Source organism: Macaca mulatta, chromosome 3 (assembly GCF_049350105.2).
Source record: "Macaca mulatta isolate MMU2019108-1 chromosome 3, T2T-MMU8v2.0, whole genome shotgun sequence".
In the NCBI taxonomy this organism is placed as follows: domain Eukaryota; kingdom Metazoa; phylum Chordata; class Mammalia; order Primates; family Cercopithecidae; genus Macaca; species Macaca mulatta.
The window spans coordinates 12588167-12611775 of NC_133408.1; the positions used below are offsets into that span (position 1 = coordinate 12588167).

The window sequence follows — 23609 nt, forward strand, 5'->3', positions numbered from 1 at the left end:
TTCCGGGCGCCGTCATTATTCCATACGACCTTAGGGTCATGTTTAGGGTTTAGCAGTTTCTCAATAGGGTTTCAAGATTTTGAAAAGTGTCTTCCAATTCCGATCTCCATAGATCCTATTATGGGAATTAACCTTTTTGGAAGGAGATTCTTGTTCTTAAAGATGAAATTCCCTACTTTCTTTTCTGGAGGGAATCAGTATGGGCAGAGGGAAGAGGAGATGGTGATCCTGACCTGTGAGTCTCATGTCACCTAACACCTATGGGATGGCATGAAACTTGAGCTTTAAAACACACCAGGGGCTGGGCACGGTGGCTCACGCCTGTAATCCCAGCATTTTGGGAGACCGAGGTGGGTGGATCACCTGAGGTCAGGAGATCAAGACCAGCCTGGCCAACATGGCAAAACCCATCTCTACTAAAAATACAAAAATTAGCTAGGTGTGGTAGCGGGCACCTGTAATCCCAGCTACTTGGGAGGCTGAGGCAGAAGAATCACTTGAACCTGGGAGGCGGAGGTTGCAGTGAGCTGAGATCGGGCCATTGTACTCTAGCCTGGGTGACGAGTGAAACTTCATCTGAAAAAAAAAAAAAAAAAAAAACAACACACACACACACACCAGGAATGGAAATGGTGCTTAATTCCTCAACCATCTTGGTTCTTCCACCCAATCTGAACTGGGTCACTGAATCTGAGCCTTTGTAAGTCAACATCATCAGTTCCGTTTAGTAAGACTTGGGCCACTGTAGTGTCTAGCTCAATCCTCCTGGAAGTATGGAGGACACTGTGGGATCCTTCAGTTGGTGTCAGTTAGGGAAGATCTGTGAGTCAAGCCTCAAGGCCCTCGCTGAGTCAGTGCTAACTTCAGTATCAGGAGCTCACCCATCTGGGACGGTTAAGTCTCTCAGCCCTGTAAATTGCCAGTTCCTGCTATGGATGATGTCCTCTTTACCTTACGGCTTTGTGGTTTCAACCTGAGTCATTCCAAAGCCAGATCTAAGACCCAGAGAGCTTATGCTGTGCCAGTTCCTCTTTGTATCACTGGAAGGACTACATATGTACACTTGCTTTGGGATTTTTTTTTTTAAGAACATCTCAAGATAAAAAAGGAGGAAGAAATAATGTGACTAGGGATTGCACTTCCTGGAGTTGCAGGTCATATGAGGGAAGCGAACATGGTGGTTTGATTCAGTCTCATGGGATTATTACACTGTTGTGGCCACTCTCACTCCATTAGTGCATCTCTCTGCACATATCAGATGGCAAATTATATAATGATAAAGTTATTAAAATATCTGTAAAAGTCAGCACAAGCTCAAGGGCTCAGACTTGGCCTTTCTGCCCGTTAAGTGGTTTATTTAGCTCTCTCATCTCAAGGCCGGTTCATCTTCATCTATACTTTGTCATAAATCGCCCGCTACGTGGAACAGCCATAATGGCCTGAGTTTTAAGACACACTTCTGTTGGTCATCCAACGAGGCTGGTATCTTAAAGATGAATGCAGAAGCTTTTGAAGCGTAAGACTCACCCACTTCCCCGTTTTAAAATGGTAGCCTTTGTTTGTGATTGTGTCTATACCCAGGTTATCATACAGCAGTTATGACAGCAAGATTATGACAAGGACATTGCCTGGCTCACGTGTCTACCAAAGGGAGTAATAAAATAATGATAGCTCGTATTTATAGAACAGACCAATGTTGTTGGTTCATTGAATCCCCACCACCAGTCACCTGTAGGTGCATGACATGGTTAGGGGGAAGCATTGCCCGGAAGGTCCTTCCTGTGGTGTCTGCTCTGTTTTCACGTGACCCAGCACTGTTTCCTTTACCACCAAGTCCCAGGCCCTCATCTATCACATAAGTGATTAACCAGGTTGTCTTAAACACTAACATTCTATCCTTCTGGATACTGCAGTTCCCATGAATTAATGGTCACCCCTAACTAACATTCTCAGGAAAACCAGCAGGGTAGTCCCAGAGCCCCTCACTCTGCTGCTGATTTTGAAGGAGCATTTATAGTTTTGCTGTGTGAGAGGCTCTGAGCCACCATATATTCCTAAATGAGAGAAGTCGTTGTCCAGACATGGATCTGTTTAATTTAATATGATTTACCACAAATTACGAAGCATGACTTCAAAATTGAATTTGTGCAAAATTACTGATAGCCAGTTCAGGTGGAAGGGAAGGGAAATCTTGTTATTCCTATTCCAGAATCTCTTCCCGATTTCCTCATTTGATTCTTTCACGCCTTGGGGTAGGGGAGGGGAATGCATTCGCCGCTCTATAAAGAATTGTCCTTATTTTCTAACTTTCTCCCTGGTCATTGATGGCTCCCTCAGAGGAAGACACAGCAGCCTGGAGATGTTAAGGCAGAAGTCAGTTCTTCTGTCCATCCCTCTCCCCAGCCAGGACAGAGCTATCCTTTCCATCTCATCCTCAGAAGGGACTCAGAAGAGAGATGGCAGCCCTCAGAATGCACGTTGTGAGGAAGGCAGAATGTGGGTCTGTAATGCCCCGTGTCACTGCTCCCCCTGTGCAAACCGTCGTAACAATCGTAGTTCCTAACTCGTGGGAGAATTGTGAGGATTAAATGAGTTAACATGAAGAAATCACTTGATGCGTAGCACATGGGAAGCGTTGTGTGTATTTATTAATCCTTCACAAAGTCTTTGCAAGGATTGAGATACAGTTTTATCAAAAATTTAGCATGGATCCCGGTACATTTTCAATACTTAATAAATGGTCAGTGTTATTCTTTTCACTATTACTGCTATTTATATGCTCTTATTGGTGGCATTGTTGTATCGCCAGTTGGTTATACCCATCGATCCTCTCCAAGTCACACAGCTACTCTGTGATAATTCTCCTGGTGTCTCCTTATTCCTCAGGAGTGATTATAGCCCCAGAGTGGATAAAGGTATTGGTGGTTTTAGTGGTATTTTCATTTGAGTTTTGTTTCCTTGGACAAACCCAAACAGGAGAACTTCCCATAACCAGGGTTCCACAAGACAAAATGGTAAATTGTTAAAGTTGAAAGGACCTTACACTTCTTTGCTCAAAGCCCTATATTTTACTCATGAGACACTCGAGGCCCAGGGAGTTTCAGTGATTTTCCCAATTAGAAGCGGACCTAACATCCAGGTTTTCGGGCTCCTGGCCCAGTGTTCTTCCCATTGGCTGGTTCGGTTCTGCCTCAGAGGTCGCCTTGGAACAGTCTCTGGGGTTGGAATGGATCATTCACTTGGACACTGAACCATGCTGTCCCTCACACTGCCTTTTCCTGGAGAGACACCATCTCGGGGAGATGCTAGGTCCCGTGGTCTGGTTCAGTGTCCTGGGCTGCTTCTGAGTCTCCATTTTTAAAATGTTGAATTCATGCTAAGGAGGAGTGATCTTTTTTTTTTCTTCTTTTTTCTGAGACAGTGTTTCACTCTTGTCACCCAGATTCACTGCAACCTCCACCTCCCAGGTTCAAGGTATTCTCCTGCCTCAGCCTCCTGAGTAGCTGGGATTACACAGTCGGGATTACAGAGCCTGCCACCACCCCCAGCTAATATATATATAGTGTAATATATGTAGTATTTTATATGTATATATACATATATATCTGTATTTTTAGTAGAGATGGGGTTTCACCATGTTGGCCAGGCTCGCCTCGAACTCCTGACCGCAGGTGATCTGTGCACCTCGGCCTCCCAAAGTGCGGGGATTACAGGCATGAGCCACCATGCCTGGCTGTAGGAAGAATCCTTAAAGCATGCAAGGAAGGGAAGTCCTCCTCAAAGCCACACCTACCCTCCTCAGCCCCACTCAGCAAGGAAGGGAAATACTCCTCAAAGCCATGCCCACCCTCCGCAGCCCCACCCGGCACCCCAGCCCTGCTCCCTGTTGGAGACAACCAGCTACAGGAGACTGACAGGTCCTGAGCACAAAGTCCACCTCGGTAGCAGGCAAGGGTGAACCCCGACCTGTCCCATTACTTGCATGAATTGGACACATCAAACAAACGCGAATGGTCAGCCTCTTTGGTGTTTTTAATGAAGCAGCTACAAAAGGATTTCTTTTAACCAAGTTTCACCTTCCTTTGTGATTCTGAGTTAATACTATCCTGTGCCAATTTTTCCCACAAGCCCGGCCCTTTAAGCCTGCTTGGGGCTGTGGCTTGGGCTGGCAGGCCAGAAGCAGGACAGCAAACAGGTGTGCGAGTGTGACGGGGCAGAGGCCGGAGCCACAGCTGTGGGAATGCGAGGCCGCTTTGGCAGGCTGAGGCCAGGAGGGGCGGGAGGCTGGTGCTGACTGATGGTCCTGTCATCCCGGCTCAGGATGCCACTGCCACACTTCATGCCAGTTGCTCCCTACAGAGAGCACGGCTATGAGAGGGAGAGAGCTGGGACCAGACGAAGGCATCCCTGTGACGGCCACGTCCTTGTCCATGAATTCAGGGTCAGGGTGACGAATGGCAGGGCCAAAAGCTACCCTGGAATGTCACAGGAATTTGCAGAGACTAACTGCCCTTCTCTCAGAGGCACCAGAGTGGAGGCTCCTGCATTGACGGGAGCTTCTGGGCGCCGCCCCGACCCCCACCCCCCCGCCCGCTTTACTAAGACTTGGTGACTCGGTAATCCTCCCTCCTCAATGAAACTTATCTAAGAATTGATTAGGAGGAGAGACTGGAGCGTGGCAGTAACTAGCAGTGCAGACCTGTCATCTCCATCTTCCCCTACCGTAGCGTGTGGCCCTTGCCATGGCCACACTCCCGGGGGCTCGCGCTCGGGGCTTGCCTCAGCAGTCTGAGAACCACAGATTTGAGAACAGATATGAGGAGGAGAGACTTTTCTTGCTCAAAGACATGGATCCACTCAGAAGCAGCATTCAGTGGTGCTGTGAGTTTCCGCCCAAGGTAATGACCTCCTGTGACTTGGGCACTTCTTACAGTGACTTGCAACTTCTGAGCACTAGAGATGAGTGAATCGCAGAAAACTAGACCCCTCATTAGATGGATGAGCCCAGAGAGGTTAAGAGACTTGCCCAGGGTCACACAGATACCGCCCATATCGGAGCGCTCAGCTTTCCTTTCCCCTCCTCCCCAGCTTGGACACATTCCTAGGATTTGGATGTAGCAATGTGAACCGTCCTGAGCAGTCCCTTCAAAACAGCACTTAGGCGAAAGAGGGGCTGTTGGAACAAGACAGAACAAACACCCGTGTGCCTCTGCACGCTGCTCCACCCAGTTTCTCATCTTTATATTACAGAAAAAGAGTCTCAAATAACCCAAACAGGCAGGGTATGATCTGCAGACAGTCTGCAGGCATCTGCCCAAGAAGCTGCCGGTCGGCTGGTCCATCCTCCTCTGATTTATGTTGTGTGTGTTAAGCCTTAAATTGTTGAGTCTCTGGCTGGCTGCAGTGGTATTACTGGAGGGCTGGTGCATGTTTTCGGCTCACGGAGCTGGCTCCGGTACTGGAGGTGTTGGCCCTGAATCAAGTCCAATCTCACACCTGTCTGAGACAATGAGGGCCTTGTTAGACACATCTCCAGTCCAGGAGGCACAGGCTGCTTATTTTTCACATTCAGAACCAGGAGGAGGGGGGTCTAGGACAAGGGAGATGGGAGAAGCCAAGGGGAGACTTGGGAAATGCTGGGGTCAGCCGCCTCTCGGGCCCTTTCCCTCTCCTTCTCCCTCCTCCCTTCCCCTGCTCTTATTTAATAAACTTCTCCTTACTTTTGGAAATTAAAAAACAAACAAACAATACTAACAGTCGCTCTCTTATGAAGGATAATTTCCTACTGCAGAACAAGGAGCTTGTGGCCTGTTGTAGGATAAATTCCCAGTCATGATGGGAGTGGAGCAGCCCAGGGGACAAGCGGGGTGAACGGGCAGCCCCCACCCCCGCCCCGCCCAGCGCTGAAACTTGAGCTCTTTCCACTGTGAGGGTGCCTGTCAGTGAGAGGTTTTCTCTTCTGGTTTTCCCTCCACTGCTGACATTTCAGTGACAGCCCCAGAAAGCAGAGGGGACTTTGTCCCCAGCTCCATATTATTCATTGATGAAACCGCAAACTGTTCTGTCCTGGTTCAGCCTTCCTGTCCCTTGTGATCAGAGCAGACAGAGCAGGCCACCAGGACTGACATCCGCAGACACTTTGCAAATCCAGTTCTCAAGAGGCCCTGACATGAGGCAGCCCTGGGCAGAAGCCCTTCTGGGTACAAGGGTGATGACCGCTCTGAAGGACCATTCCTTAGTCAAAGCCACCCTGAAATGACTTCCTATTACAGGACCACACAATGTGGAGGCCCACAGGATAGGAGTCAGGAAACGAGCTTCCCAGAGTTATCAAAAACCACTCTTTACTGCAAGAGCCAACAGTAAGGAGCCTGTGTAGAGGAGCTAAGAAATTCTCACACATGTAGTGGCCATGTCTTGAGGACTTGAGTAGCTCGACAAATCTCCCAGCTCCCTTTGTGATCAGGGAGGCTTTACCTGAGCTGGGAGGCATTTAGGTGCCAGCAGTCACTCAAACAAGGAATAGGCAGCCCTATCCTTCTCATCCATACACAACTTATTTAAGCACTAAGCCCCATTGCTGACTCATAATTCGACCTCAGAGACACAACAGGGAAAATCCACATGCTGTTTATTCCATTTGAGACTGAGGACTTACTAGAGATGAGGTTGGGCCAGTCTGTTTTTTGTAGTATAAATCATTTGTAGCTCAGCCACCCTCGTATCTCTATATGTATGTCATTTGACAATCCCAGAGGGACAAAAGGACAACTCTTCAGAGGCAGCAGAGTGACAGACGGGGAATAGCAATGAGCATAGGCAACCTGGACTTCTGGCTACACTCCAGCCTGAGTTTGAATCCCCTCTATGTGACCTTGAGTGACGTGTGAAGACCCAATATGCTCACTGTTGATACCTTGGTCATCGGAGAGTCCAGGGACTGCACTGCATAGGTTCCCTTAGCCCTGCACTCCTGGTGGAACCTGTCTGAACATGTCATCTTTGGAGGAAAGTGGCCGAAGAAGCAGATGTTGCAATTTCAGGCCAGCTGATGCCAGGGAGGCCTGATACCTATGGAGACTATGGAACTACCAGTTTCCTGACTCCTTCTCTAGCCATACCTCCCTGCCTCGCTCTGGGCCACAAGGTGCTCCATCCTTCCAAAGCTCATTCATGCTCTGAAATGACCAAAAAGTCAAGCCAATGAACAGGAAGGAGGCTGGGCACTGAGGTGGCTGAGTGCTTCAGGTCTTCCTGCTTGACCTCATCTCTGAACACCCATCGCCAGTCCTGCCCACAACCTTTGGTCCATGCTGGATGCCTACCCAGAAAGTTCATTCCTCTCCTCCCTACCACATCCCCGAATCCTGCCATTCTTCAGGGCACCTCACCTGCCCCATCTCCTCCAGAACGTCTTCGTCCTCACCGAGGCCAGGACTGACTCCCTTCCCGACTCCGGACTGATCTGTTGGTCTCTGTCACTTTGGCATTTCCCCACGCATTGCCTTCTGCCGTTACCAGATAGGCTGCACGTTTGAGTGATGCTTCGCCAACTGTCATGGCTATGATTTCCCATCATTTGTGCTGTAAGATAGTCAAAACTCAACCACCACCGATGAGATGCCATCCAAGCAGGCAACCCTGTGTGTGCCCCCACCCGCTACACACTCTTCTCCCCAGAGCACGTCAGGGTTCTGAGATCAACAAGCTGGAAGGAGACTTTCAGGTGGGCAGGAACTCTCTCCTTCCCAGGACCCCCACAAACCTAGCCCAGAGCTGTAGAGAAAGGGGTTCGCATGAGTCATTGAGGAAGGATTTTTCCTTGCTCCTGGGACAGCAGGTCAAAACTGTGTATTTTAGGTTTTAAGTTAATTTCAGAATCTCCTGCCCTAAACAATGTCTTTCCTTACAAAGCACCAACTCTCTGCTGGGGCCCTTTGGCTGTTTCCTTTCTCCATTCTTTCTGTCTCCTTTCCCAGATCCCAGCTGGGAACCTGGGGAGGGAGCCTGGCTGGCACCACCTGCCCCTTCTAGGGCCCTTTCTCTTCTTGTTTGTGACAAGGAGGAGCCTAGGAAGTCTCCATGCTTCTTGGCTTTCTGGCCCTCATCACTTTCACAGCCTTCTGCTAAGCTATTCCATTGCCCTTTGCCATTCCCTCCCTGAGGCCAAACTCTCTCATTCCAGCCTCTTTCCTTCCATCTTCCTTCCTCTAGAGACTGCTCAGCCTCATCAGAGGCTGCCTTCTGAATCCTGACCCTACTTTCCACGTTTCTTTAGACATCTTGACCCCAGAGTAAGAGTGCATGATTTACCCACCACTTCTTGGACCCCAACCCCTACTCACTGTTAGCTCCTGGCAGTGGCGTTCTTCTTCCTTCCTTGGTGTGCAGGTGTGCCCCTGTGTGGCCTCCTCTAAAAGCATTCTAGATTGTTCTTGGTTCCAGCACTTCTGAAACCCATCCTTCCAAGTTTACTCTTTATCTTGCTTTCGCTTATATTTTCCCACTCCTCATGGAAGCTTCTTTCCCAAACCCACCCTTTGCCCTATGGTGGGGGCTTCAGGACCCCCAGCCCCAGCCCTGGAGCATTTCAGTGCTGCCATCCTGCTGGCTTCACTTGGTGCTTCCTTCACACCAACTACAAAAGCCAAGGAACCTTCCCCAATCCCTCCCCTCCCCACCATTCTCCTAGCAGAATTACATTTTAATTTTCAGCTGGTTGGATGAAGAACCATTCCAACACCTCTGTGTCACCCTCGGTTGACTAAAACAAACAAACAAACAAAAATGTGGGTCAGCAGAGGGGAGACCGTGGTCACTCTCCTTATCAACCTTCCCTTTGCCCATTCTTTGTCTTCTCTTCCCTCCACCTCTGTTCCTCTGAAACCTCTTTGGTTCAAATCAAGGGGAAAGTAATTCAGAGGTGCTGTTGAAACTGGTTTGCTTTTTAATTTTTTTTCAAAGGAGACGGGAAGTTCCTGTTTTTTGGAAAGGTTGTTCATTTCCAAAGAAGTTACACAGCCAGTCAGCTATAGGATGATCCCTGGCTGCATTTTTTCGGGGTAGTACACAATACAAAAAAATAAATCAATGAGAGAGAGAGAGTCAGTGAACACAAAGGGAGATGTTATAATAGGCTTTTGTTGGTACTTGCATTTTCTTGTTGAAAAACAGAGCAAAGACCCTGAGGTGCTGAGGTGCGGACAGAAGCCTGATGTTATCAGGCCCCCAGAAATCCTGCCGGCAGTCCAGTGGCAGGCAGGATCCAGAACTGGAAAAGACGGAGGCAACTGGTCCTGCTCAGCACAAACGGTGCTTTTAGTCTTTCGTAAACAGCCTGTGCCCCAGGGCTCAAATCCTTCAAAAGTTTGCCTGGGTAATTGCGTTTCATTGCTGTCTGGCATGTGCTCATCAGTCTAATCTGGAGGTTCAGACAGCCAGGCCAAAGCTTGCGAGACTGGAGGAGAGCGAGCCTGTGCATTTAATCCACTTGAAAGACAGAATAATACAAGTGCATCTAACTCATTATTTTAAGTGATGCTAGTCAGAAAGGGGATGGTGCTTTCCATAAAAGGGTTTAAAGTCAGCACGTTGCAGTTGCAGCCACTTGGCAGTTTAAGGCCATTAGAAGAAAAGGCGCACACAGGTGACAATGTGATCCCTGTCGACGTCTGCTCGTCCCTGAAAGCCTTCCTCCTCCCCACGACCACCTCAACACACAGAAAGCAAAAGGAATGGTAACCTCCATCCCTAATTTTGACTTTGGGTTATTTGTACATTTACAGCAACAGACACCAACTTTTATTTGAGATTTGGGATTGTTTTGGCATAGTTTCAGGCTGGAGAGAAGACATAAATGAAGTTAGGACTTCCCAGTCCATCTGACCAAGCTGAGGATCTCACAGAGCTATAAGCAGGCAAAGGTGCTCGCCACCAGAACCATCTGGCCAATGTGCTTTCCAATGACTTCTATCTTTTTTTGAGGTTTAGCTAGTTCTTTTTGTTTTGTCAGTATATGGTAACTAGACTGATGGGAGGGTTATAGTTTCTAGCTATCATGTAGTTAAAGCAGTCGTCTACAAAGAGCCAGAAGGTCTGTCCCTGCTCTGTTGCTGATCTGCCGTGGGGAATAGAGGGAGTCCCTTCACCATTCCGCACTGCAGCTTTTTCTGAGATGGGGCTGGCATGGTTGTCTCTGCTGTCTCGGAGGTTGCTTTCTGCTCTATCATTCTATGAGACATTGGAATGAAACCTTAAGAAATGTTGACAGTGATTTGCATCATTATCTAGTTACATGTGACTCATGCCCAGGAAGCCCAGGAGAGGCAAGCGCCAGCCTGTCCCTTCCCAGATGGCAAAGCCGACGGTCAGCTCAGGAGCAATCTTGTTGGTAGTTCACACCTGCAGCTCACCCAGGGCTCGACATGCCAGCTCCAAGTCTGGGTGCTAGGCCATGAGGCTGAGAGAGCAGTCGCCTTAAACCTTAGCACAGGGATGGCGTTTCCCCCTGGGTGCATCATGACTGCAGCCACCCAGGATTCTCACAAGGGCTCCAGAAGGTGCTCACCGCACACCTCATCTCCTCATACCCCTCAGTTCATTTGTACTGTGCCCCGGGGACAATGCTGTCACATTCCACACCTGGAAGTCACATCTTCCATCTTGTCATCATGGTAGCTGAAACCATTGTGGCAGTGTGTGCTTTCCCTGAGCAGGGTTTTCGTTGACACTTCAGGGCACACTTGATCTTGTGGGCAGGGTCATTCTCTGTTGTAGGGGCCATCCTGTGCATTGTAGGATATTGAGCAGCATTCCTGGCCTCCACGCACTAGATGACAATAGCACTCCCCCTTCCCCAGTCATGGCAACCAAAAATGTCTCCAGACATTGCCAAAAATCCCCTGGAGGAGAAATCACCCCTGTTTGATGATTGCTATTTAAGAGTAATTGGGAAATTCACAAGGATCTTCTAGTCAATATACACAGGATCTCAATGCCTGAAAAAAATGTGAGTTACTTAGCTATCTAACCTTGGTAGTAAGTCAGTTTTGACCCTTCACTTCTGTAGGTCCTAGCATTCCTGTTTTCCATAGGTGATCCCTCTTGTTGAGCAAGAGTTTCATAGTTGTCTGCTATCTCAACCTCTACATTTAATTTAAAAAAAAATTCTTCCATTTTAGACCAAGCATATAGCTTCTATGAGAAAGCCTTCCTTGGTCTTGTAAATCAAAGCAGTTCTCTGGAGGGAGGTTTCCCACTGCTGGGCTGAGTATCATCTTTCTCAGGGTGACCTCATCTATTAAAGTATGAAGGTTGTATTTGAAATGCCATTTACTTTCTCTAAGTCAATAAACGAAGCTGTGGATCTTTAGATCATCAGAGGTCTGCTTATTACCAGGTGGTTTTGTGTGTGTGTCACTTTTTTAAATCGAGATCTGTGTTGGAGTTTAAAAGAATTCTGGCGGATTTCCATTTGCCTTTCTGAATCAGAGTTTGGGGTGAGTGAGTGTAGATTGCCCCTAGATGAATCTGACTTTATTAGTTTGTGTCCTTTGTTCAGAGCACCAGGGATGAGCTTATGAAAGCACAAATGGCTCTTATCTTCAAATGTTTCCTTTATGCTGCAAATTCCACCTCACCGACCTGTGTTATTAATCTATTGCAATCCCAATTAGTTCACATCAAGGTCAACTCTTTGGGGTGTGCAAAATGGCTGCAAACTTAAGTGAACAACTTCCCCTTGTGTAGATCTCACATGAAGGTGGAGAAGACTGCAGCAGGGGAACTTAGAAGAGAGAGGGAGTTGTCTGATACCACAGAAGAAAGTGACAGCGATTCCCCTTGGCTCACAAGCCAAAGAAATCCAATTATTCCAAATAACTTAAAACTTGCACAGGAACTTGCCACCAAATAAGGGAAGATTTTAGCCTCTTATTCACTCTGTTGCTTGATGGCAAATATTTAAGAAACTTCAAAAAACAGAGAGGTTCAAGAGAGCTATTTCTCGGGGGCATGGAGGTTTCTTGGGGGCATTTCTCGGAGGTCTGGAGGGCTATTTCTTGGGGGCTATTCCTGTGCATGGAGAAGCCTTGAGTTTAAGAGGTATAACACACACTACTCCTCCAGAACTATGAAAAATAAGCCGGAGCGGAAGGGTCTGCAGGGCCCTGTGTTTAGGAATGAAGGCTGCCTGTCCTGCCACCTCTCAGGAGCGCCCATCAGAACAGACAGTAAAGACACGAATGGCAGGTCTCCAGTTGTGAGGCAAGGTCCCTCCTAGTGTGAAGAGAATATACTTCCTGGATCTGTCATTATCTCTAGCATATCAGAAGGGGGAACAAAAACAACAACTAGGGTGGCAAGGCCCTACTGAAAGAGAGAAACTCATTGTTCTGCACATTCAGAGACTTCCTAGTTTTATAGCCGTTCAGAGCTCTTGGAGGTGAAGGGGCAGCCAGCGTGAAAGGCCTGTGTGCAGTGGCCGGGTCAGAGGGCGTGTAGAAGATGACAGGAAGCATTCCCACAGGGCAGTTCCCTGAGGTTCTGTCCTCCAGCTCTTGCTGCAAGGAATTCTAGAAGCCTTGGCCTGATGTGTGGGAAAGGAAAACAAGGCGAAGAGGATGCAGGTAGGAAAAGAAGAGTTGTGACAAGGTGGTCAGACGGGAGGACTGCATGAGAAAAACAGAGGAGGAGAGCACAAGCAGACACTTGATTTCACTAGCATTTATTGAAGGGGATGAGGCACTTCCACTTGAGGAACTCTCCTTCCCTGTCAGGATATCCTTCAAATTGGGAGCGTGCAATGGAAGCTCTTAAAGAAAGAACGGTTGTCATTCATTGCGGGTCACACCTCACAAGACAAAGAGCAATGAATCCTCGATTTGTAAAATGCAGCTTTCAGATTCTGCGTTGTGGCTGACATGGTGCAACACCGCTGTGTGGCCCTGACGCAGCTGTGTTCTGCAGGGTGGCTGCGGTGCTCCTTGTGGAGGAGGCTGGTGCTCTGCGGGAGGAAGGGCTTACGTCGCATCCTAGCAGTGCATGTGCTACTACCCTGGAATAGTGCACCTTGGAACTCTGGCTGCCTAAGGAAGGTCTCGTTTCTGGTGGCTTTGTGGGGCCAAGCCTCTCCCTCTTCTGTCACCTGGAGCACCAACCAGCCAAGACAACAGTGCTCTCCAGACACTGTTATCCTTTCCTGGAAGGGCAGGGGAGAGAAGACTGTTTCCTGCCTTCAAGGTGCCAGCTACTGCATTGACAATATAAGGCAGAGGGGCACGTTTCACCCTTCCAGGAATCTAAGGGGCAGATGCAATAACGTCTCCTCCTGGGGGGAAACTGAGTCTCCAAGGCATTCAGTTACTTGCTTCAGCACACTGTGAGTGAGGGGCCAAGCCAGGGTCTCTGTCCTCATCTCTCAGACTGCAGAACTATGCCCTTACTGTATCCTTACTGAAGCCCTTCTGGCTTTTAGAGAGACAGCTCTGGGATGAGATTCCCAAATCCTGAAAATGTTTGGGGCCAGAACAAACAAAAGCATCACGTTAAGCCATCTTTCATGTTTATTGTTTTTAATTCTCCTTTCCCCCCATTCATGAGTTTTTCTTCTGATTTTATTAGAATGCCATCCTCAGTGTTTGCTGCTTAAAACCAGAATCCCTGGCGTAAAATCAGTAAGCCTGCCTTAGGGCCCATGTCATATGGGCGCAGAAGACAACAGAGACTGCTCGCTGGGCTTCAAGCCACTCGAGAATTTTTCAAGCAGTTCTAACATTTTACAACATCAAAAAAGTGCCAAAGTAAAAACTAAGGCTGCAGCTAGGAGAGTGCCCACTGAGAAAGCCATGGTTGGGTTTGTGTAGAGGAGGGCTTCTGGGGTCACTCTGCTCCATGCCCCCTCAGCCTCTCCCACCACAGGTCTGGCTCAGGGACAGCACTCGGGTGCAGAGGGCTGGGGCGGTGGCAGAGATGGATGAGGTAGTCGCCAGAGGAAGCCCAGGCTGCAAACTGGCATGACACACACCTGTGTGGAACAGATCTCCCTCTGAGCTGGGCTCAAGAGCATCGTATTCTCCAATATTGACAACTCATAGGTTAGGGGGTTCATCATTTTGTAGCCTCTGCAGTACCAAACATAGTCACTTCTTTTTTTTTCTTGCCTGCTGACACCCTAAGGCATTAAAAGGACTCTGGCAAAATCTCAGCCATGTTACTTAATATGATCTGCCCCAGGGACAGCTCTTACTGTATCTGTTTAGCCAGAGATATCACAGGTGCCTCTCTGGGAAATCCCACCGGCCCCTCACCAGCACAGTGGAGATTGGCTGGAAAGCACGGCCTTCCATGCTCAGCCTGGACTGCAGGTTGGCGATGATGATCTCCCAACCTGGGCCTTCCAAGCATAGACCATCGAGCGTGCACAATCCTCTTGATATCAGGTGCCACCTCAATAGAGTGCTCTTCAGAAAATTCTGTTTCTTTAGCTTTGTACAGTCCTGGGGGATGCTGTGCCTCTTCTGCTTGAAGCTTCCCAGCTCCCACTTGAGGTGTCAGTGATTTGTTTTATGGGAGTGAGTATCCTCGTTCTCCACCAAGGATCCAGTCCCAGGATGGAGGCTGCTTGAGATTTCTGAGCACTCAACACAGTATTTCTGGCTTATCTTTTTCAAGGAACTAAGAAGGAGGGCAAAGGTGCTAGAGGAGTAGAAGGGAGCAGAAAATCATCTTTACCCTCCTGGAGAAGAAGGAAATGGAGGAGTGGAAGGGAATAAATAGGGTGGCCATGCAAGAATCTAATGTGCTGGTGTTGGAATTTATCCAACCTGTCTGTAGAGCTCCTTCAGGCCTAGAAAGTTGTATATGGGGGGGCAGAGGTGCAGAAAGTGGGAAGTGCAGAACATCCTTATGGAAAAGATGTCTGCCACAAACGTTTATTTAACAAAGTACAGGGAAAGAATCTGTCTGCAAGGGAGGAGGCAGCAGAAACCAGAAGGTGCCTTCTGTTCCCTCTGAACTGTGGTCCCTCCAGCTGTGTGCACTGAAGGCCACTCTCCCTCCGCCTCAGGGACACGATGCCAACTGAGAATGAGACATGTTCTAAAAACACCCATCTCTTCTGGAAGCTAGTGACCTATCCTTGAACCCTCCCTCCAAAAGAACTCTGCCTAAATACGGAGCCTTTTTCCAGACGCATCTCAGACTCATCTGGCTGAGGGGAGCAGCCTTGTGGTGCAGGGTGAACTGTTTCCCCTGGGAACTGTCTGACAGTGCTAATGAGGAATTGCACTTTGCATTTATAGAGCACCTTTCATCTGTGGATCTCAAAGCTGCCCCACAAACATTAATTAACTCTCACACCTGTGAGGCAAGTGAGCCTGGTTACCCCCATTTTTAGAGGTGAGGAAACAGAGGTTTGAAAAGAAAAGGACTCCAGGGAGAACCAGCAGGGTTGGGGGCGGCGTGATGTGAGGAACCAGCATTCTTGATTCACAGGGCCCTGACCACAAAGCCACAAAGCTTCCCCGGCGAGGTGATGAATACGGGTCCCGGAAGCAGGGAGTGGTGGAGAGGCAGCCACAGGGCTCCCTTCTTCCCTCCCACAGGCAGCCTGCCACCTTCCAGGCTGGCAGGTTGGCGGTGAGGACGGGATCCCTCAAAACCTGAGGCCTTTAAAACAGCCTACCCAGGCAGGGTTCTGTCCCGGCTTGGTCTGCTTCCCTTCAAAGTAATTGCTGGAACAATGAATGTATCTGAGCTACACATGACTAACCAAGATGTCTGCAGCCAGCCAGAGACGAACGGTTGGCAAATCCTGGAGCTGTTTCACAACCTCCCTTTTTTCCAGGATCCAGAGCTGGTGCTGACTGACTCATGTTGTCATGGGATTTCAATGATATAGCAACAGTGTGCTGAGCCGGTGTCTGCTACCTGGGGGTACCTGTAGTAGGAATAGGTGACTAATCATCTTTACTTGTGCTGTGCCGGAGCTTTGCTCCCTGCTGCAGAGGCCAGAGGAAACACTGCTTCTCAAAGACAGTGGAACTTTCAGGGAAATGTCCCTTTCAGAGCAGAGTCACCCACCCCCAGGGACTCTGAAAGGCCCTGATATCACATACCTCTGAAAGGTGATGCTGGGAAGCATCTGGGGTCACCTCCTTTGCCTGCAGGGGAGCCTAGCCCTTTCTTCCCAGGGGTCGCAGACAGTGAGATGCAAACCACCACTGGGGCTCGCCCTAACACATCACCCTGGAAACTGACTCACATCTCTGAGTCCTGAGTCACATCCTGTTGTGTGTTCTGAGGTCTCCAAGAGGGCATTACACCAGCTCCCCATGACTGAGGTGAACTTGGAGGGAACCCTGGGAACGTCCCTACCTTCCTCCAGGCTGCAGGAGGGAAAAAATTCCTCCAGGGAAATAACCAGGGCTGCCCCTTGGGTTTATATGTTCACCAAGCAGATTTGGGTTTTTCAAAAATAGATGGTAGAAGAACCCTGTGGCCTATGTGACTTTTATTTTTAAATAGCTCTGAGAGATGACTGAAAGACCTGGCATTTTAAAGATGTCAGCCACATAACCAAGAAGGGGCTTTCTAACTATAACCTTCTCCAGGCCCAGGATGAAGGAGGGTGCTCAAGGGGTGCTTCTGAGGGTGGGTATTTAAAAGACCCTAGAGTGGACAGTCAGAGGAGGGTCAGGAGGGGTCTCTATCCATCTTCTCCCAGCGCCTGTGGGGAGCATGAGGACAAAGAGGGATGTTTTGAACTTTTCAAAGAACAAGATTTTTTGTTTCATTGATTTTCTCTAATACTTTCCTGTATTTAATTTCACTGGTTCCTAGTCTAATTTTTATTACTTCTTCTCTTCTGCTTGCTTGAGGTCCGTATTGCTTTTTTTCCTCCAGTCTCCTGAAGCAGAAGCTTCAGTGACTAATTCTGGATCTTTCTCTTCTAATATACGTATTCAATGCTATAAATTTCCCTCTAAGCACTGCTCTGTCTGCATCCAAAAATTGTAATAAGTTGTATTTTCATTTAGTTCAAAACACTTTTTAATTTCTATTGAGACTTTTTATTTGACCCATGGCTAATGTAGAAGTATGTTGTTTAATCTCCAAATATTTGGAGATTTTCCAGTTATCTATTATTGGCTTTTTAGTTTAAATCCATGTGATCTGAGAAAATACTTTGTATGCTTTCTACACTTTTAAGGATCTTAAAGTGTGTTTTGTAGCCCAGAATATGGCTTATCTTGGTGAATGTACCATGTGAGCTGAAGAATATGTATTCTGCTGTTAGACAGTATATTCCATAAATGTTAATTAGATCAAGTTGACTGGTAGTACCGTTTAGGTCAACTGTGTCTTAATTTTCTGCCTGCTTGATGTATCAATTACTGAAAGATGGTTGTTGAAGTCTCCAATTGTTATAGCATATTTACCTATTTCTCCTTGTAGTTCTATCAGTTTTTGCCTCATGTTTTTTGACACTCAGTTTTTAGATGGACATATATTAAAGATGATGTCTTCTTAGAGAATTCACCCACATTATCATCATGTAATTCCCTTCTTTATCCCTGAAAATTGTCCTTCCTCTGAAGTCAGCTTTGTATAAAATTAATATAGCTGCTCTAGCTTTCTTTCAATCAGTGTTAGCATGGTGTATCTTTTTCCATCCCTTTACTTGTAATCTGTGTGAATATTTTTATTTAAAATAGGTCCCTTGTAGATAATATGTAGTTGGGTCTTATTTTTAATCCACACTGACAATCTCTGTCTTTAAATTGGTGCATTTAGGGTATTCATATTTAACCTAATTATTAATATAACTGGAGTAGTATCAATCATATTTATAACTTTTATATTTGTTGCACCTGATTCTTCCCCCCCATCTTTTTCTACCTTTTATAGGTTTAAACATCTTATACGATTCCGTTTTATCTCCTGTTAGCATATCAATTATTCTTTTTTAAAAATGTTTTTAGTTATTGCCCTGGAGTTTGAAAAGTACATGTATAACTAATCTACATCTAGCATCAAATAACACTGTACCACTTCTTCCTTCCTATCATTACTGCCTTTTATTTCATTTGTCCACATGCTACAATCACCCAATACCTTGTTACTATTATTGTGAAGTTATCTTTCAGATCAGTTAAGAAAAATAAAACTTAATTTTACTTTTAAGGATCTTAAAGTGTGTTTTGTAGCCCAGAATATGGCTTATCTTGGTTCATTGTACCTTAATATAGTACTTTTCTAATGCTCTTCCTTTTTTATGCACTTCTTTCTAACGTTTCTCATAGGGCAGGTCAGCTGGCAATGAATTATTCCAGTTTTGTCGGAAAATATCCTTATTTCTTTGAATTTGAAGGATAATGTTGCTGGATGCAGAATTATAGTTTGGTAGCTTTTTGGTTGCAACACTTTATTTATTCTGCTTTCTGTTTGCATGGTTTCTGAAGAGAAAGATGATGTAATTCTTATCCTTGTTTCTCTAAGGGTAAGGTGTTGGCTTTTTCCTCTCTCTGGCTTCTTTCAAGATTTTCTCTTCTTTTTGGTTTTCTGCAGTTTAAATACGATATGCCTGGGTGTAGATTTGGTATTTATTATGCTTGATGTTCTCTGATCTTTCTGGATCTGTGGTTTGGTATCTGTCATTAATTTTGGAAAACTCGTAGCCATTAATACTTCAAATATTTCTTCCAATGTTTTCTTTTTCTTCTCCATCTGGTATTCCAGTTACACCTTTTGAAACTTTCTCACAGTTCTTAGATGTTCTTTTTCCTCTTTATCTTTTTGTTTGGTAAGTTTCTGTATCTTCGAGTTCATTGGTTCTTTCCTTTGTCATGTCCTGTCTACTATAAATAAGCCATTCCTCATTTCTGTTAGGGTGCTTTTGGTTTTTAGAATTTCCTTTTGAGTGTTAAGAGTTTCAGGCCGGGCACGGTGGCTCACGCCTGCAATCCCAGCACTTTGGAAGGCCAAGGTGGGTGGATCACCTGAGGTCAGGAGTTCAAACCAACCTGGCCAACATGGTGAAACCCTGTCTCTACTAAAAATACAAAAAAAAAAAAAAAAAAATAGCCAGGCGTGGCGGCAGGTGCCTGTAATCCCAGCTACTCAGGAGGCTGAGGAGGAGAATCGCTTGAACCCAGGAGGTGGAGGTTGCAGTAAGCCGAGATTGCGCCACTGCACTCCAGCGTGGGCTACAGAGTGAGACTCCGTCTCAAAAAAAAAAAAAAAGTTTCCATCTCCCGGCCTACATTATCCATCTCTTCTTGCACGTTGTCTTCTTTTTCCATTAGAGCCATTAACATGTTAATCATTGTTAAATTCCCTGTCTGGTAATTCCAAACTCTGTGTCACATCTGGGTCTGGTTCTGATGCTTGCTTTGTCTCTTCAGACTGTGTTTTTTCTTGCCTTTCTTGTAATTTTTAATTGAAAGTTTAATATGATTTATCAGGCAACAGGAACTTAGGCCTTTAGTGTGAGTTATTATTTTCATGTACCTAAGAGTTGGGCTGTATTTAATGTTTGCAGAAGGTACCAGAGACTTCAAATTCCTCTAGTGTCCTTGTTTTTGTCTCCCATGTTATCTGTGAGCTTCTCTATGAACTCCTCCTTAAATAGTCAATCTACTGAAGCTCTTTCAGCCATAACCCACTGTTATTATAATATACTGGATCCTGGGAGAATCTGGTGGAGTTCCTGAATGAAAAACCCACAACAGCGCACTTCCTCCTGAAACTGTAGCCCCCAGGAGTGTCTTACTCTCACACCAGTCTGTACTCAGCCTCTAGCAATCTGTCAAAATCACCATTAAGTGTTCCCGTCAGTTTATGAATTCAGAAATTCTGCTCCCAGCAAGCAGACCTCACTGTGATTCTCTATGTTTGCCTGCTTCTCAAAATTTGGGGTGGCAGTTTGCCCTGCAACTTCAGCTTTCCATTGGACTTAAGAAAAGTCATGGATTTTCAGTTTGTTCAGCATTTTTTCTTATAAAAACAAGAGTGATGACTCTCAAGCTCTTTACATTTTGGAACTGAAACTAGAAGCAGCAGGACATTCTGATATGAATTATTTAAAAGGGTCACTGTTGACTCTAGAGACATTTTAATATTGCTGCATCAAAAGATAAAAGCACTCTCCTTTCTTCTAGTGTGATATATGCCATGTACACCTCTGAGCTCACCACTAACTTCAACTCTACCTTATCCCTAACTTCCCATTTCAAATGGAAGGGAATGGGGTTCGAGGATGTGAAAAGGGGTCCCTGTTTTACCCATTATTTGATGATTAAAAAGCTGAAAATAACCTATCACAAAATGGCCTCAGTAAAGTGGCTGCATCAGACATCATTTAGCCTGGAAAACCAGTATGCAGAAAGGCTTAAATTTAACTTTTTGAATCCAGTATTATTTATTTATTTATTTATTTAAGACGAAGTCTAGCTCTGTCACCCAGGCTGGAGTGCAGTGGCGCAATCTCGGCTCACTGCAAGCTCCGCCTCCCAGGTTCACGCCATTCTCCTGCCTCAGCCTCCCGAATAGCTGGGACTACAGGTGCCCGCCACCACGCCCAGCTAATTTTTTGTATTTTTAGTAGAGACGGGGTTTCACCATTAGCCAGGATGGTCTCGATCTCCTGACCTCATGATCCACCCACCTCAGCCTCCCAAAGTGCTGGGATTACAGGCAGGAGCCACCACGCCTGGCCCTGAATCCAGTATTTTTTAATGGAAACATGAGTTGGTTGAGATACTGAGTTCCTGCCTTCTCCATCCTAATCCCAAATTTCCAAACTCCTTCCCCCTTTACCATTTAATCTCCTGAGCCCAGCTCCTCTCCAGCCTGAAGAGTGTGTCTGTCAAGACTTTAGCTGTGAACAAAACACTGTTACTTGAGCCTTATCCTGGAGCAAATGTGTGTGGTCTCACCAATGAACGTCAGATAAGTCCCTTGGCATGGATTTCTCTTTTTAGAAATATCATCATAAAGGTTACTCAGACTTACTGAGCATTTACTATGGCCAGAAATTGTAATACTTGCTTTCCATATAGTTTATCTCACTTATTCCTATTACTCTTTGAAGTCAGAATTCTAACTATGAACCAGAGAAAATAAGTGACCTGCCTAAGGTCAGCCAGTTGGTTTATGGTGAAGACAGGATGCAAACTGAAATTTGTCTGTGATTTAAGTTCGGTGCTTTCCCTAGTCTCCTCCTCTCAGAGGCAGAACATAAGCATGTAATAGATACCACTAGGGTTCTTGTTTCTACCTTGGGAACAGCTGTTTGCAAGTCCAAATTAGGCAGCTAATCTAGCAGTTAGCCCAGATACAGCCCTGAGGCACCCCAGTAGCTGTAACTCCCAGAAGGCAGGAACCTTCCATTCACTAGTGAGTCCCCAAGACAGTGGCCCAAGTGAAGCCAAAATGTTTGTTGGAAATATGAGTGAATAAAAAAGTAATTTCATGAACATATGAATGAATACATGAATGAATGAAGCAACACCCAGTATAATGATTACTGCAACAGGAAGATGCCTTTCCAAGCATCACAAGGTCCTGGGATCTTCACTGACTATAAGTGCCAGTGGGGCAGGGACCATATTGGTCTTATTCATCACTCTCCTACCAGGTAAATTAGCACATTCCTGGCACACTGTAAATGTTCAATATGCTTTTGTTCCTTTTGATGGACTCACTTATCAGAGGCAGCTCTTTCAAGAACAAGTAGCCCTGTGCTCTGGAGAATGATTTACAGTGGTTCTCTTCCTCAGCCCGTGGCCTTTTCTGGATAACTCCCATCTTACTCCCCTCTACTTCCTCTTCCCAGAATACACCAATTTATTATTACAGGCACCACTCTTCACCCCATGTCTGATTCTTCCCTCACTCTGCTTAATGTACAAGTAAAACAAAGAAATACTGTGTAGGACCTATTGGAATTAGAATCCTGCTCTGTTACCATTGGAAAGGATTTAGGGATCATCTCCCTTCAGAGGTGAGAATAAGAAAGTCTAAGTGAGTAATCCAAGGTCACCCGGTTGCTCACCAGACAGAAAGACCCAGAGCCCACCTCTCCTGCCTGTTAGTCCAGTGCTCGGGTGGCCCGTGAGTTCGTGTTGGCCCTGTCAGACCAAAGACAGTAATGAATATTAAACCCAGAATGCACCATAGTATCAGGCCTTTTTTGTTTTTGTTTTCTATTAGTAACACACGCAGAAGAGGCAGCAACTAAAACCCCAACATCAGAGGCTCACCATCCCCACCTTCTGGCCCACCACTGGCAATGAACCCAAGCACAAGTCACTGTGGTCTCGTGAAAGAAAACTGATGTGGGGGGTTGGGTGGGCTTCAGGGTGTTTATTGCCATCTCCCCCTCCAACACCTGAAAAGCTAAGTTATGGTGTGAAGTCAGAAAATGTGGAATCTGCAACCCTGTCTTTAAAAAAAAAAAAAAAAAAACTCATAGAACTTGGACTTTAATCATAAAGATTTTACCAAAGCATATTTTTTAAAGGCTGTGAAATATTATGCAACGTTTGCATGGTTTAATTATGAGTTTAGAAAAGCCTAGCACAACTTTTTCACTACAGTAAAACATGACAGAGCATGAATCATGGCATAATACTTTATGCTTAGTGTGGCTTTAGACACGGGGTTAGAGGTGTGAGGCTGTCTACACAACAAGGCATGAATTACTCTACCGCAATTCACGCCCTGGGGGGCTTTCCGACAATTCTGAAACCTCTTTTGTTTGCTTTTAAAATGATTAAAATATTGGAGTACTCTATATTCACTTAGTAAACGTGTGTATCTAGTATATACGCATGACTTATACAAAATATCTAAGTATATGGGTTTTTTTTCATTTGGAGTAAAATACCTGCAGTAGCATGGGAATACTGAACAGTCTGCTATTTCTGTTTGCCTTTAGTTATTGGAAACACTGTTAGCTGTAAGATTACACAGCAGCTTCAGCCAAGGTTGAACATTTGTTTTCTGCTGAGTTTAAAATGGACCAGCTCTTTTGTTCCTTGCCACCTCTTTAAATCCTCTACAATTTGGAATAAAATGAAGACCTTTCTTTAATATTAGATTTCAGAGATTCCACGCTAAACTATTTGCCCAGGAACTACCAGGTTTTTTAAACTTAAAAAATCAGTTATTTTCATGCACACACAAAAAAGAAAGAAATGAATCAGTATGAGGGAGGGAGGAAGGGAGGCTGTCAGGAGAATACTGGGGAGGAAGATTTGGGTCTCCAAATGTCTGATTCTGTTATCCACTGTGGCAGCTTCAGAGAGATAAACAGAAAAGCAAATGTGAACTGCTGGAAATGAAAAGCCCCTGTAGGAAGCAGATCTGAATATTTTATAATGAGTAGAAATAGCTCATTTCTTTGTGTCCTGACCTATCCAGAACTTATACCCAGTATTGGAAAGAAGCCTCCTCTTCCTACACTGCTACTTGCAGGATCATGAAGCTCTGGCTATGAAGACCCCTGGGAGTTATGGTAGTTCACTGTTATCTTTGTCCACAAAGGTGGGACATAAAGAGAAAATTAATGTTTAACTCCAAAGAAGTTAAAACTCTTCTAGTGGGAC

At 45.9% G+C, this 23609-nt stretch overlaps 1 protein-coding gene across 7 annotated transcripts in view; it reads left to right on the plus strand.

Annotated features, from left to right (window-relative positions):
• RUNX1 (RUNX family transcription factor 1) overlaps window positions 1-23609 on the plus strand; it is a 263072-nt gene that overhangs the window by 226835 nt on the left and 12628 nt on the right.